The sequence below is a fragment of the Lithobates pipiens genome, unplaced genomic scaffold (assembly GCF_037356315.1).
Source record: "Lithobates pipiens isolate NorthernLeopardFrog02 unplaced genomic scaffold, aLitPip1_a1.2 Scaffold_19, whole genome shotgun sequence".
In the NCBI taxonomy this organism is placed as follows: Eukaryota; Metazoa; Chordata; class Amphibia; order Anura; family Ranidae; genus Lithobates; species Lithobates pipiens.
Window position 1 is genome coordinate 355,027,160 of NW_027507764.1, and position 13,038 is coordinate 355,040,197.

Below are 13,038 nucleotides of genomic sequence, written 5' to 3' on the forward strand. Positions count from 1 at the left end.
ATTTTATATACACAAGTTGTTAGAAACAAAGCTAGCTAAAACAATATTTGCAATGCAAAATAGTTTCAGAGGCTGTAAAATATCTTAAAAACCTATTTATAATGCCGTTATATTACTTATATAATGCATATAATATTTTGTTAGCTGTGATTGGCTTTTCTTTTGATCCCTATGGGCCATAGTAGTATATTGTATATGCGTTTGTGTACCCAGGTGGTGTATAGGCTGGTTGTTTGATGGAACTTTCCATCTGTACAGAAACACAGTATTATGCCATTCTGCTTACAGTTCTTAGGAAAAGTTAATGCATGTTTAGCTAAATCTAATTACTGTATGGGGTGGTACCTGGCACATTCTGCTTCTGATTTATGAACATTGGAAAGAATAATTATTTGTTGTTTGAGATGCAGATCAGCCAAGCGTCATCACTTGCGAAACCTACATCTGTAACTACTCTGTATATTTAACCAGTTCCCTGGAACGTTTTGATGAGCACCAGCATGGTCTAATTGATGTGTATTATCCTTAGACATTAGGCTTTTATGCACACAAAAAATAAAGGCGTACTCGACAAAACAAATAATAAACTCAATTAGGCTGCATTGCCATCTAAGCAGAGCCACTTTTAGGTTGTTTTCTGTTTTTTGCGAGCATCTATAAGCATTTTTAGAAGCGTATTGCATTCATTTTACATGTGTAATCCATCTTCAGGAATTTTTGTTTTAGCCTAGAGCAGTGATGGTGAACCTTGGTACCCCAGATGTTTTGGAACTACATTTCCCTTGATGCTCATGCACTCTGAAGTGTAGTTGAGCATCATGGGAAATGTAGTTTCAAAACATCTGGGGTGCCAAGGTTCACCATCACTGGCCTAGAGAAAGCACTAGGGGTAGAGATGGGTTAGTACAGGCCAAAATGCCTGAAATATACCTGAAAAAATGCTTGAAAGTACTCAATCGTAAGTATCTTTTTTACTAATCGATATATACCTGTCACATGACCCAGCTTTTCTCATGGCTGTGACGGGAACTATACCTCCTGTTATGCTTGGTGGGGACTACTGCCTGCCAGACACAACCAATTCTAGTGAATGGAGCCACACTGCAATTGCGCATTTGCATGTTTACAGTGCAGTACTGCAGCATTTAGGGGGTTAAAATAGAGGTGATACAACTCCTTCTCACCGTCTATCAAATGCTCTCTAAAGAGTGATCTGAATGCAGATCACTCTTGAGGCTACAAAGCAGGTGTAAATGTGTAATTTCTGTCTTGCAGCATGTCGAAGAATAATGGCTTACTACAAGTCTATAGAAGAATGGCTATGGGAGGTTAATATGAAGGTGTTTCCTTCATATGTAAATGAATCACTTCACAGAGAGAGCAGGATCTTGGGGGTGAAACTCCCTGTTCACACTGGCCAGCAAATTTAACTGGGCAGGACTGAATTCCAATTGTGATCCAGTCAATCCAGCCCAGCAGAAGCACAGCTAGCTTTCAGAACAGGCTGTGTATAAAGGCATTTCCTATGCGATTCTGAATTAAGCTGTGATCTGTGAGGCGAGACTTGGGATATTTGGACTCTTTCTGTAGGTGTGACTGAGTGGGACTGAATGCTAATTAGAATGTATTCCATCCCACTCACCATCAGAGCTGTGAAGGAAGTTACATCATTTGCAGAGTCTGAAAGACTACAGAGGGGTGTGTTTTAGGCTAGTGATGCAGCAGGAAGTAGTTAGGGAAGAGACTCAGTCTACATCAGACGATACAGACTGCCACATGGTAAAAAGCCACAACTAAACCCAGAGTATTGGGGACAACAGAGCAACATGGTACAGAGGTATGATATATGCTAGGACTGATCATTCCATTCAGTTCTAGTGAAAAAAAATAATAATTGGAGTTCAGTTTTAACCTCTGGTGCTAGCTGCTACTGTTCTCCACTGAGCGCAGACTAAACATATTTACATGTCTTATTCATGATTGCATTCAGTCAAATCCAGGAACATGCATGTCATGTGATCGAAAGACAATTAGGTATTGGAAATGGCTGTCCTTATGACCACATCTCATCGCTCTGTGTGATGTGAATTGATATCTGCTGATCTGGAATATCAAAGGTCATTTACTGTAGAAAAATTGGAATAAAACGGCATTTTCAAATGCCCATAGGTGTGTACCTAAGGTTTTCATCAAAAGCCTTGTTTAGGAGGATCCACCACCCACATATTTTTTTATTTTATTTCACTCTCCCCCTTACCTCAAGGTGGTATCTGCAGATTTTAGATGCTCCCCAATGCAGTGGTGTCACGCTGAGATATTCTCATGCCCGGCCACAGCTCTGTCCTGCACCACCATGTCTTTTTTGACGTCATGGAGAGGTCCACCGGTGTTCTGCCGAGAAGTGTCCCCCCCATCGGATAGTGTCTGCCCCGTGCTGCACAGGCACAGCGCTTGCGCAGTACAGAGGAGAAGGAGACGACGAAAGTCTCAGAAGATGAACGGTGCCTGCACACTTAAAGTACCTTCTGCCCTAAAGGCCAGGTTCAAGCTCCACCATGCAATTGGACATACAGTAGATGATGTAAAATAGCACTTAGTAACAGGGCCCCTCGCTGGCTTGCTTCGCTCGCCACGCTTCGGGCACAGCCTCACTTTGCTCGGCAAATTTTTATTCTAACTCTATGTCCACTTGGATGGTGGGGCTTGAACCTGGACTCAGGTCATCTTTGGAGACCTTTGATGTCTCCATGTCCTGCGCAGGACAGGGCGGACGCTATCCGACGGGGGACAGTATTCGTCAAGACAGCGGCTCTTCCTGGTTCCTGGTCCCTGGCAGGTCTCCTGATAATACACCTATAGGCCCACCCTCCTGCTTTTCTGAGTGGAAGGCTATGCCTCCTGGGATATGTGATGTGCATATCCCAGGAGGCACAGCGGGCAGTGTGCACGTCATTCATCTAAGGCTTGGGGAAGTGAAGTGCATGGGGAGACGAGGATGGACATTTTTACCTAAAAAAAAAAAAAAATTTTAAAAAGGCAAAACAAAAAAAACTGTGTAATACATGCGGAGTATGAAAGGAGGGGTGGATTGGAGGGAAGTAGTGGAAAAGGGTGAAGGTCCGCTTTAAGATGGTTACAATTAAAACATGTATGTAGTAAGAAATATATATATGAACACCTTGCAAAGACTAGACATGCACTATCACATATGATTGCCTATATGTTTACAAGGCTGCAGAAACAAGTCAGAAGTTTATTATCTTTTATGCCTGTGCCACATGTGGGATTTAGTAGACTAATAACCTGAATCGGGAAGGCAATTTAGATGTGTGAGTCACCTGTGTTTCCTAGAATCCGGAGTCCTGTGTCAGCTACAAGAACTGTTACGAAGAAATGCATTAAGTGGCTGTCTGGGCTTTGCAATGAGATTAACATCAGCATGACCGCTTGCAACATATTCAGCACTAATCTGTGGTCACACAGGGTGACCTCACATGCTTTGCACATTAGCATTACTGCACCAGCCTTTACCAGGTGTGGAAACATAATACAGCAGCGCCAGTCCTTGCTTTCTTTAGTTATGTTCCTTTGTGTTGTTACAAATGATGTGGCAGCTAGCCATGCTGTATATGCCAGACATTTACAATAATGCCAGTTTACACGTTTGCCTTCCAAGATATTTCAGCAGTGAAAAGTACATCTGCTTATATACTGTTCTCTCCTACTCAGTCATACTTATGATCTGATTTTCTGCCCGTGGACTGCACTATATGGATACATTTACTGTTGGTTGGAGTTAGAACCAAGTAGAAAAACAAGAAGCAGTTTTAAGGGATTTGTTTCTTTCTGCTGACCTAGAATAGTGCACATGGTCTATTTAGTAATACGAGCAGACTGCAAAAAGCACCAATCACATCTACAATCAATAGATCATAGTCTCCTGCCCTTTCCAAAATGATCCCCTATGTTGTTGTACAGTAGTATCTTGGATTACAAGCATAATCTGTTCAAGAAGAATGTTTGTAATCCAAAGCACTCCTATATCATATAGAGTTTCCCCATAAGAATCAACGGAAACTCAGAGAATTTGTTCCAGTGTCACTGCTAGTGCATGTGGCCAGAGGTGGGTGGGGTCACTGGAGACACTCAGAAACACTTGGAGACGATCACAGCCGCTCAGAGACACTCAGTAACTAAGTGTCTCTGAGCAGCTCCGAGCATCACCCGCGCCCCCTGCATCTATGGCCAAATGCAATACTGCACACCCCAGAGGCTTGAACGCTGCTCGTCTTGCGAGACAAAGCTCGCAAACAGTCAGGGTTCTTTTTTTTTTTTTTTTTTTTTTTTAACTGCTCGTATTGCGAAACGCTCGTAAACCGCATTACTCACAATCCAAGGTTTTTCTGTATTTATAATTGTCACTAAAACATAAAATAGGGATAAAAATGTATTTTAAAATAGAACACATGCCAACACTAGTTTTATTAGAATAGAAAATGGTTATAGTCCATTTCGGAGTTTTGTTTGGTCTGTGTACATGTTGTGTTTTTTTTTATAATGGGGAATAGGAGCAAGTCTACGCTATTCCTAAAGCTGCTCATAGATGGATTAAAATTAATCCGGTTCAGCAGGGATAAATTAACTTGCTCGAAAATTTGATTTATTAGGTTTGCAGCCAGTAGGCTGCAGCACTGATCAACGTAATCTGACAGCAGAGGAGTCCAGCTGACTCTTCTGCTGTCAGAATATCATGACAGAGAAGCAGGATTCCCCCATCCGCTTTGATTGTGTGGATGGTGAAATCTGTTCAGTCTCCTTCCTTTTTTTTTTTTTTTTTTTTTTTTTTTTTTTTACTCTGTCCACTGGCTGAGCGAGAGAAAAACGAGTCATGTATGGACAGCTTTATAGGCATGAAGACAAAACTTATACAGTTATGTCTCCATGCTTTTTAATCCCTAAAGCCCCTAAAAGAGGAGCTCCAGTCCTCTTCCCCCCCCCCCCATAAAAAAATAATTCAAAGTCAACAGCCATAAATACAGTATCTGCTGAGAAAGACAAGTGGGGTGATCACCGCTCCAGAGGCTTCCCTGTGAGATCCTGAGCTGCTGAGGGAAAATCCTGGATGCCTGCCTGGGTCCCAGTCATGCAAGTAGGAGAGAAGGAAATGCAGGGAGTTCCCGAGTTACGAACCTCCGACTTGTGAACAACTCCTATTTACGAATGGCAGGCGGCGCCGAAGGGCACTTCGGAAAATGGGGGAAAACATCGGAAAATGACGTTGGAAAACAGCAGAAAATGCCGTTCTGTACATGCGGGTCCGAAAACCGACTTAAAGCGAGAGTCCGCCGGGAGTTCCGCCGTTTTTTTTTTTAAAAGCCAGCAGCTACAAATACAGCAGCTGCTGACTTTTAAAATAAGGACACTTACCCGCCCAGCGCGCCCGCGATGTCGGCACCCGAAGCCGATCTCTCGATCGTCTCTCGGGTGCTGCCGCCGCCGCCATCTTGGGTATGGGAATCAGGAAGTGGAGCCTTTCGGCTTCATTTCCCGGTTCCCTACTGCGCATGCGCGAGTCGCGCTGCGCAATAAGGATGGACCCGCTGCCTCTGGGATCTGTGTGTTTCCCTGCAGGCAGTGGGGGACTTTCGGAAAGGGGCGTAGATCTACGCCCCTTTCCGCAGAGAGCTATCCCGGAAGTGGGTGCAGATACCTGTACTGTACAGGTACCTGCACCCCCCTCCCCCCTGAAAGGTGCCAATTGTGGCGCCGGAGGGGGGGAGGATTCCAATGAGCAGAAGGTCCACTTTAGGGTGGACCTCCGCTTTAAGAACAAACAGGCAGTCCCTAACCTGTTCGCAACTCGGGGACTGCCTGTAGCAGCACTTCCAGAAAGTAAAAACATCTCCTTTATTGTGAAAACATGAGAATAAAAGACATGCCACACACACTCAACCCACAGAGGGTTAGCAAACGTGTTTCACACTCCTGTGCTTAATAATTGATCACATTGAGGAATGTGATCAGTGGAAACCAGATCCAAACACACCCCATGAAGCTCTACTGCAAGAAATCACTTCTAATAGGAATTTTTTGTTAGCTGCAATTAGCCATCCATAGATCACTATAGCAGTGATATACTGCTGCACCAAGCTGCAACAAGCCCTGATGTGTGGTGTCACTATACTTCCAGTGTGAATATTTTGTGGAAGGGTTGTGTTTACATTCCCCTCTACAGCGCACTCCTATACAGCAACCTATAGAAGGATCAGCCTTCCTGGAGGTGATCGTTTTCAGCTCCTTGGCTTAATTCTGAACCCTAGCTATCATTGGCAACCGTCTGTCCCAGCACTAAATGTCACAGGAGCCTCTCAAGCCTTGTACACACAATCCGAAAATCCGAAAAACTGTTTGTCGTTTTTTTTGATTTTTTTGTTGCTTGCTAGTCGTATATATCAAACATGAGTTTACTAAAGTTACAAAAATTCTCGTACAACAGAATAAAAAATCGGAAGTGATGTCGTGTTGTAGTGTATTTTCAAACAACAACTGTACTGATTAAACAAAAATCGTTTGATCTGGTATCGTACAAAAAAAGACTTTCATGCAGGGGGAAATCGCTATTTTTTTGCCGTATTCTAGATTCACACATATAAGCTGCACTTTGCGTGGGCACAGCAGCCCACTCATCTGAATGAACTGCTGTGCCTTCTGAAATGCAGAGAAAAGGCCCCTGCAACAATTTAGAAATTGCAACCTGCATGGGAACCACAAGAGCAGTGCGACCTTTAGTGCAGGGGCGATTTCCAGTGCTTGTGGCCTGCCATTAGGATTAATGGCATCTGCATACATTTTTCTGTTCAGGTGGTTGCGGCCCCGGGTGCAGGTTTGAACCCCAGCTGCTCTGGGTGAACTTTTTTTTTCATTCAAAAAGGCACATGGTTGTATGTAGAGATTTCCATATATCATAATAAATTTCGTTTTATATATACTTCCTTTGTATTCCACTTTAAAATAATTATAAATAGAACATTTGTACACAAGTTATTTATATTGTATTTCACATTTCCAAAATCCCATATGAAATACCTGTATTTCCCAGAATGTATAGATTTTCACTGACCTCAATCTGTGGTTTAAAAAAGAAATGCAGTTAGTGATTGCGCCTGTTGGAGCAGAATTATGCATTGGGTCTACTATCTCCGGTACTAACACATTTGAAAGCTGCAAATAGTATTGTATATAGAAGCAGTGATTTTTATGTAATTGCCTGCATCATGACACACAGAACATGAAGTGATAAAGGAGGACAATATGCTGCTTTTCATGGCTCAGCTGTAATGGAGCAATATTTTGTTTACTATTGGAATTCTAGATTTTGTACAAAATCAGCATTTTTCAGTGTGCAATTGGTGAGAGAATTATAATTTGTATCTCTTACAACACATAAAGCATTAGTTATTGCACTGCATTTTGCTTACTGGCCTGTTAACGTCAGGGCATCTACAAAATAAAGTGCTCTGGATGAGAGAAGCATAGTTTATAATATATAGATATTAAATGTAAATTATGTGCATTGCGTGTCTGCGAATCAAGAATAAATACTACGGATGCTTACTTCCCAAACTAAAGAGCAAAACTAGGATGTTTGTAGGCTATCCATAATAAAGAGGTTCTGTACTCTAGAAGTTTGTAGGCAGATGCAGCCTGCTTTCTACACTGCAGGTGGAGCTCAACCGTAGCAGCATTGCAGAGTGAGAGGAAGTCAAGAGGAACTTGGTTCCTTTATGGTTTTTTGGATTACAGGAGGTAGCTATCCAGTTGGGTGCTGGCAACCCAAGTCTAGGAAGTCATCTTGGGTCAGACAGAGTCTATTTAAGACCCTGGCTAACAGGCTTTGCTCGCATTTCGTGTGTGGCTATAATAGGAACAGGTCATCTGTCTCTCAGGGAAAGTGCTTAGCAACAGGGAGAGGTTCCTGAGGAGTAGGGAATGTGCAGGGACACAACATTCTATCTGGAAGCCTCTCCACTTGGGTACGAACGAGCCAGGCCAGAGGAGTACTTCTACTGACACATTGCTGTTTCATGCTGTGAGTATTCCTGGTTGGGTTGCCTTCCCACTGGGCCCGTTCTGTGTTGCCGAACTCCATGATGCCCCTACCCAAAAAAAGACAAGCAGAGGACAAATGACTGGTCACAAGTATTGCATGTGGTCTTCCTGCAGAAGAACTGCAGATTACTGACTTACCATGCCTTGTTTTGCACTGTCTTAGTATTTACTTAAATCAGGAAAGCTGGCAACTCAGATGCTCTTGAATAAATTTACTTTATTAGTTACACGGTTACAGGCTATATGCTGCCACTTTTCGGCTAAGAAGCCTTCATCAAAGCAATTGTCTTTGTATTTAGATGGTTATTTTGGTAGATGCAGTGTTTTTATTCCTCTAAGAAATCTGAGAGCTGCCCTCACCCCCTTGTGTCTAGTGGCCTGATGACACCGGGCAAGTAATCAAGCAGCAGCAGGAGAGGTGCAGAAAGCAAAAATTCAAATAATGGATAAAGCAGCGGCAGAGAAATCCTTGCATGGGAGGTCCTACTATGCAGATTTCTCTCCGGCAAGGATAACAGTCTGCAGCACAAATCTAGCTCCAAATCTCGTGAAACTAGCAAGCTCAAACAGTGGTTAAAATGCTCTTACACTATATACAGCTATGAGGCTGTAGGCACAGGGATTGCACAACTTTTTTTTTTTTCAGGAGGAATTCATGACCAAGGGTATTTTGCTTAGACACAAACAATTTTAGATGTTTCGAGTTCAGGTCCATTTTAACTCCTGTAAAGGAAATTTGTAAGTTCTGTATATAATTGTATGTATTTTGTATGTATTGCACACTGCACTCACTGTGCACACACCACTTGTGCCCCCCATTTGTTTGAGTCCTGATTAGAATTAGTCTGTCTATGTTACGCCCCTTGTTACCATAAAAGTATTGTGTATAAAAACCTTCAATTGCGTCACAATAAGGCAGAACAGTTACAGTATTTTGAAAGATGCTGAGTGTATCTTTCATGTCTGTTCCCTACTGCAGTAGTTATTAATTTGGAACCACTAATCAATATGAGGATAGGAGTTGCCTATCTATAATAGTCCATGTCAACTCCAAAAGCAAGCTGTTCAGGTAAGCCCAGCTTATACAGATATTTAGAATTTGCTCAAAGGTTTGGGTGTTTCTGAGATTATACAATGGCTTTTTTTTATAATTTCAGAAATTACTACAGCATATTCGCATTACACAAATGGACCTGTTACTTTATTGGCTTCATGTTTTTTTTTTTTTTTTTTTTTTTTTTTAATAAATATGCAGGTTGCTATTTATGCCAACTCTGCTTCTTGGCACAGCCTTGCATTGGCTTTGATGGTCTAAATTTTTTTGTCTTACCCCACTAAGATGGCACATGTGGAAGTTTTGTGCAAAAAGGTATATACTAAAGAATATGTTACCCCAACGTTTCATATTCCTGGTGGGCCTGTTGTACCACATACATTCATTAAAGATTATCATGTTCTCTTTCTATTGCTTCCTTTGTGTGAAATATTTGGTGATACCACCAGTCCAATATCAAACAACCATGCTAGGCATGAGTGCACATCCACGCTAGGGATTGAGAACACATCTGTCTCAGCTTTGTTAGTTTCCTGGTTGTGCTGGGAGCACAGCCTGGCTGTCCTTTAATGGCCAAAACTTGTGCCAACATTCCCCCCCTGCACAGCCATTCCCTGGGAAGATCGGTGTACTGCTGCTTCTCTGCCCCGAACTCTTCAAGTCCCCCTTATGCAGCTGAGAACAGAGGTCATGTGATTACTTAGAAAATAGAAAATAAAAAGTGTGTATACATATATCCCACAGCTGTGAAATATGGGACCCGCAGGCAGGTGCCCTTATTCCTAAAGGTACGTCGCCCACACTGGGAACCGCTCTGTACTCGCGGTTGCCATGCGAGCTGAGATATCCAGAGTATTGCAGGGATGATTTTCTTGCATTTCACAGGTGTGGTAGCCCATTCAAATAAATAGGCTGTATTTTTTTTTTTTAAAAGAGTCCAGGCTAGCAGTAAAAGGAATATAATTCTTATCTAAATCCAAAACTGAACAAAACAAGTTAGTTTTAGATTTTAATTTTACATAACAATTAAAGATGTTGACATACAACCATGAGATGTTGTCCTCTGTTCCTAAACATTGTAATGCATTGGCATTCCACTATACTTTTTAAGTAAAACAAAAATAGTCAGTAAGGCTGGATTCACACCTATGCATTTTTAGTGCTTTTTGCATTTTGCATATTTGGACTACAGAACATATTGCATAGAAAACAATGTTGAATGGACTGTAGTGCAAATCTGCAAAATGCAAAAAGCACTAAAACGGCATAGGTGTGAATCCAGCCTAAGGGCCTGTGCACACCGTGCTTTTTCTGCACAAGAAAAACACGAATCATTGCTAGGGAACATAAATAAAAATGTTTTCTATTTGCCCTCTTCACACTACATTGCCATTGTGATATGAGGTGCAGTGTGGAAGATGCAGACATGCTTTTTTTTTTTGCAACACAACTCGCTGCACTGCACTATAACTCAACTGTGGTGCATTCATTTAATGAAGTGTCCTTTTGCGACACTTCAATAAAGTGAAAAAATAAATAAAATAGAAGAAAAAATGTAAACAGTATGATGCGCTAAGACCACTTCCCCTCACCGCAGGTACATAGCGGACAGTAATCCCCAAAGTAAAATGCTGTGAGCTATTGTGAACAAGCAAGCAAATTTGGAATGCTTGAAGAGTGTAAGCAGAGGGCTGCAGGCTGTCACCTGAGGACATTCTCTGTTAGTTTTATTCATTTTTTTCAATACTGCCAGATGGGTTTCTGTGAGGTGTGACTGGTTTCTGCAGCTTGATTTTGGAAGAATGTATGTGATCTAACTTTGTCCTGACATGAATCCAGCTTTTTTTTTCTTTTTTTCGACTTTTACTAGGAAACTTCACTTGCTTTGAATGACAGTCTATGAACTCAATTGTTGGTTTTTACAACTTTCTTAAAGTGGTAGTAGCTTTGTCACTTTTACCTTAAAAAAATAAAAAAATAAAAAAAGCATACCTGTAGCTAAAATGAATATTTCCCAAGAGTGCACCATTTAGGTGATATATGCATGTCATCGGCACATGCATTTCATCGGCACATGCATTACCGCTCTCTGAATGGACTGCATACTCAAGTGTGCCGACTGTTGAAAGTGCTGTGCCACGACTGCAACTGCCATGCACATGTGAGAGAGTTCAAATGGCCAGAGCCTGCAAACCTAAAAGGAAGACCGGGTGAAGATGGAAACTCTGGCAGTGGTGAAAGCACATTGTTTTAGGTTAAGGCCCCTTTCACACTGGGGCGGGAGGTGAGTCGGCGGTAAAGCGCCGCTATTTTTAGCAGAGGCGCTTTGCCGGCGGTATAGCCATGGTGCCCCATTGATTTCAATGGGCAGGAGCGGTGTATACACTGCTCCTTCACTGCTCCAAAGATGCTGCTAGCAGGATTTTTTTTACCGTCCTGTCAGAGCACCGATCCAGTGTGAAAGCCCTCGGGGCTTTGACATTGGAGACAAAGCAGCGGCTGTTTCAGGGTGCTTTGCAGGTGCTATTTTTAGAGCTGTACCTCCTGCAAAGCACCTCAGTGTCAAAGGGGACTTGGCCACACACAATCACACCAAAGTCCGATGGATTCAAACATGATGACGTACGACCGAACTAGAATAAGGAAGTTCATAGCCAGTAGCCAATAGCTGCCCTAGTGTTGTTTTTTGTCCGTCGGATCAGCATACACACAAACTAATTTCTCGGTCCGGCGGAGTTCCGGTGGGAAAATTTAAAACATGTTCTATTTCTAAAGTCCGCCGGATTTTTGGCAAGCAAAGGTCTGATGGAGCCCACACACAATCGAATTGTTTTGCTGTCAAATAGTCCAGTCGTGTGTATGCAGCATAAGTCTTTATTAATGTGCTAGTATGTGATGCATAAGAAAAAACAATACTGTGCTTGTGTATATGAACTGGCAAAAGCAGCAACAATAACATGTGAAATATGACACAATAACAATGAAACAGAGAAAGTTGCACTATAAATTCTAAAATGACAAAAAAAAGTCCAAATTGTACTGGAAACGGTCCAAGTGACAAAAATACAATTATAAAAGGCAAAGCAGTGAAGTAGTGAATCAAGTACTTGTATATGAACACTCCAGACAAATCCTCCACCATGTGACATCACCAACTCTGAAGTTAGGATGTACCCTTACCGAAACAGGTGGGCCTTCTATTATGGAAGGTCAAAACCACAATGAGGTGTATCAGCTGTAGTGTGTCCCGGAAAGCCCGTAAGGCAGATGATGTCTGTCTCCCTAGCCATCCTTCCCGCACTAGGTACGAATCATCCGGGCACCCAGCAATACCCAAAATAAACAGAGGGCTCCAAATAGTGTAAAAACCCTTAGGGTATATTTATTGGAAGAGCAATGCACTCAAAAAGAGGATAAAAGTTGGTGCTTGAAAAAATAGATAAAAGCTGCAGCACAATAGTAAAAGGCTTGCAGTGACTGCTCAGTATATCCTTGCCCAACCGATTTCGTCACGATTGGACTTCATGTGATACATGCTTGCACATTATGACATTAACTTGCAGGAGACCTTTTTTTTATTTTTCCCATTGTTTACCACAGTTTTAATAACCATAACATTACCTATTTTCTAACTATTTAATGTATAGATTTGCCTGTGCCAGTTCAGATATTTCTTACGCATCTTCTGGCCAGCAGGTATGGGCATTGAAACATATATGAGCATTGAACATATACACATCAATTAGGGAGATGGTCAAAATGACTCAATATCAATTAAGTGAAACTAGTAACTTGATGGAGAGGTGCCTCATGCTCAACATGTTTTGCATCAATAACGTCATCAGGACCTGCATGCTACAACAAAGAAACAATGT

General features: G+C 42.0%; 1 protein-coding gene across 6 annotated transcripts in view; it reads left to right on the forward strand.

Moving 5' to 3' along the window:
- Positions 1-13,038, forward strand: part of HIVEP1 (HIVEP zinc finger 1) — a 257,685-nt gene that overhangs the window by 162,664 nt on the left and 81,983 nt on the right. The gene's annotated exons all lie outside the window — the stretch shown is intronic.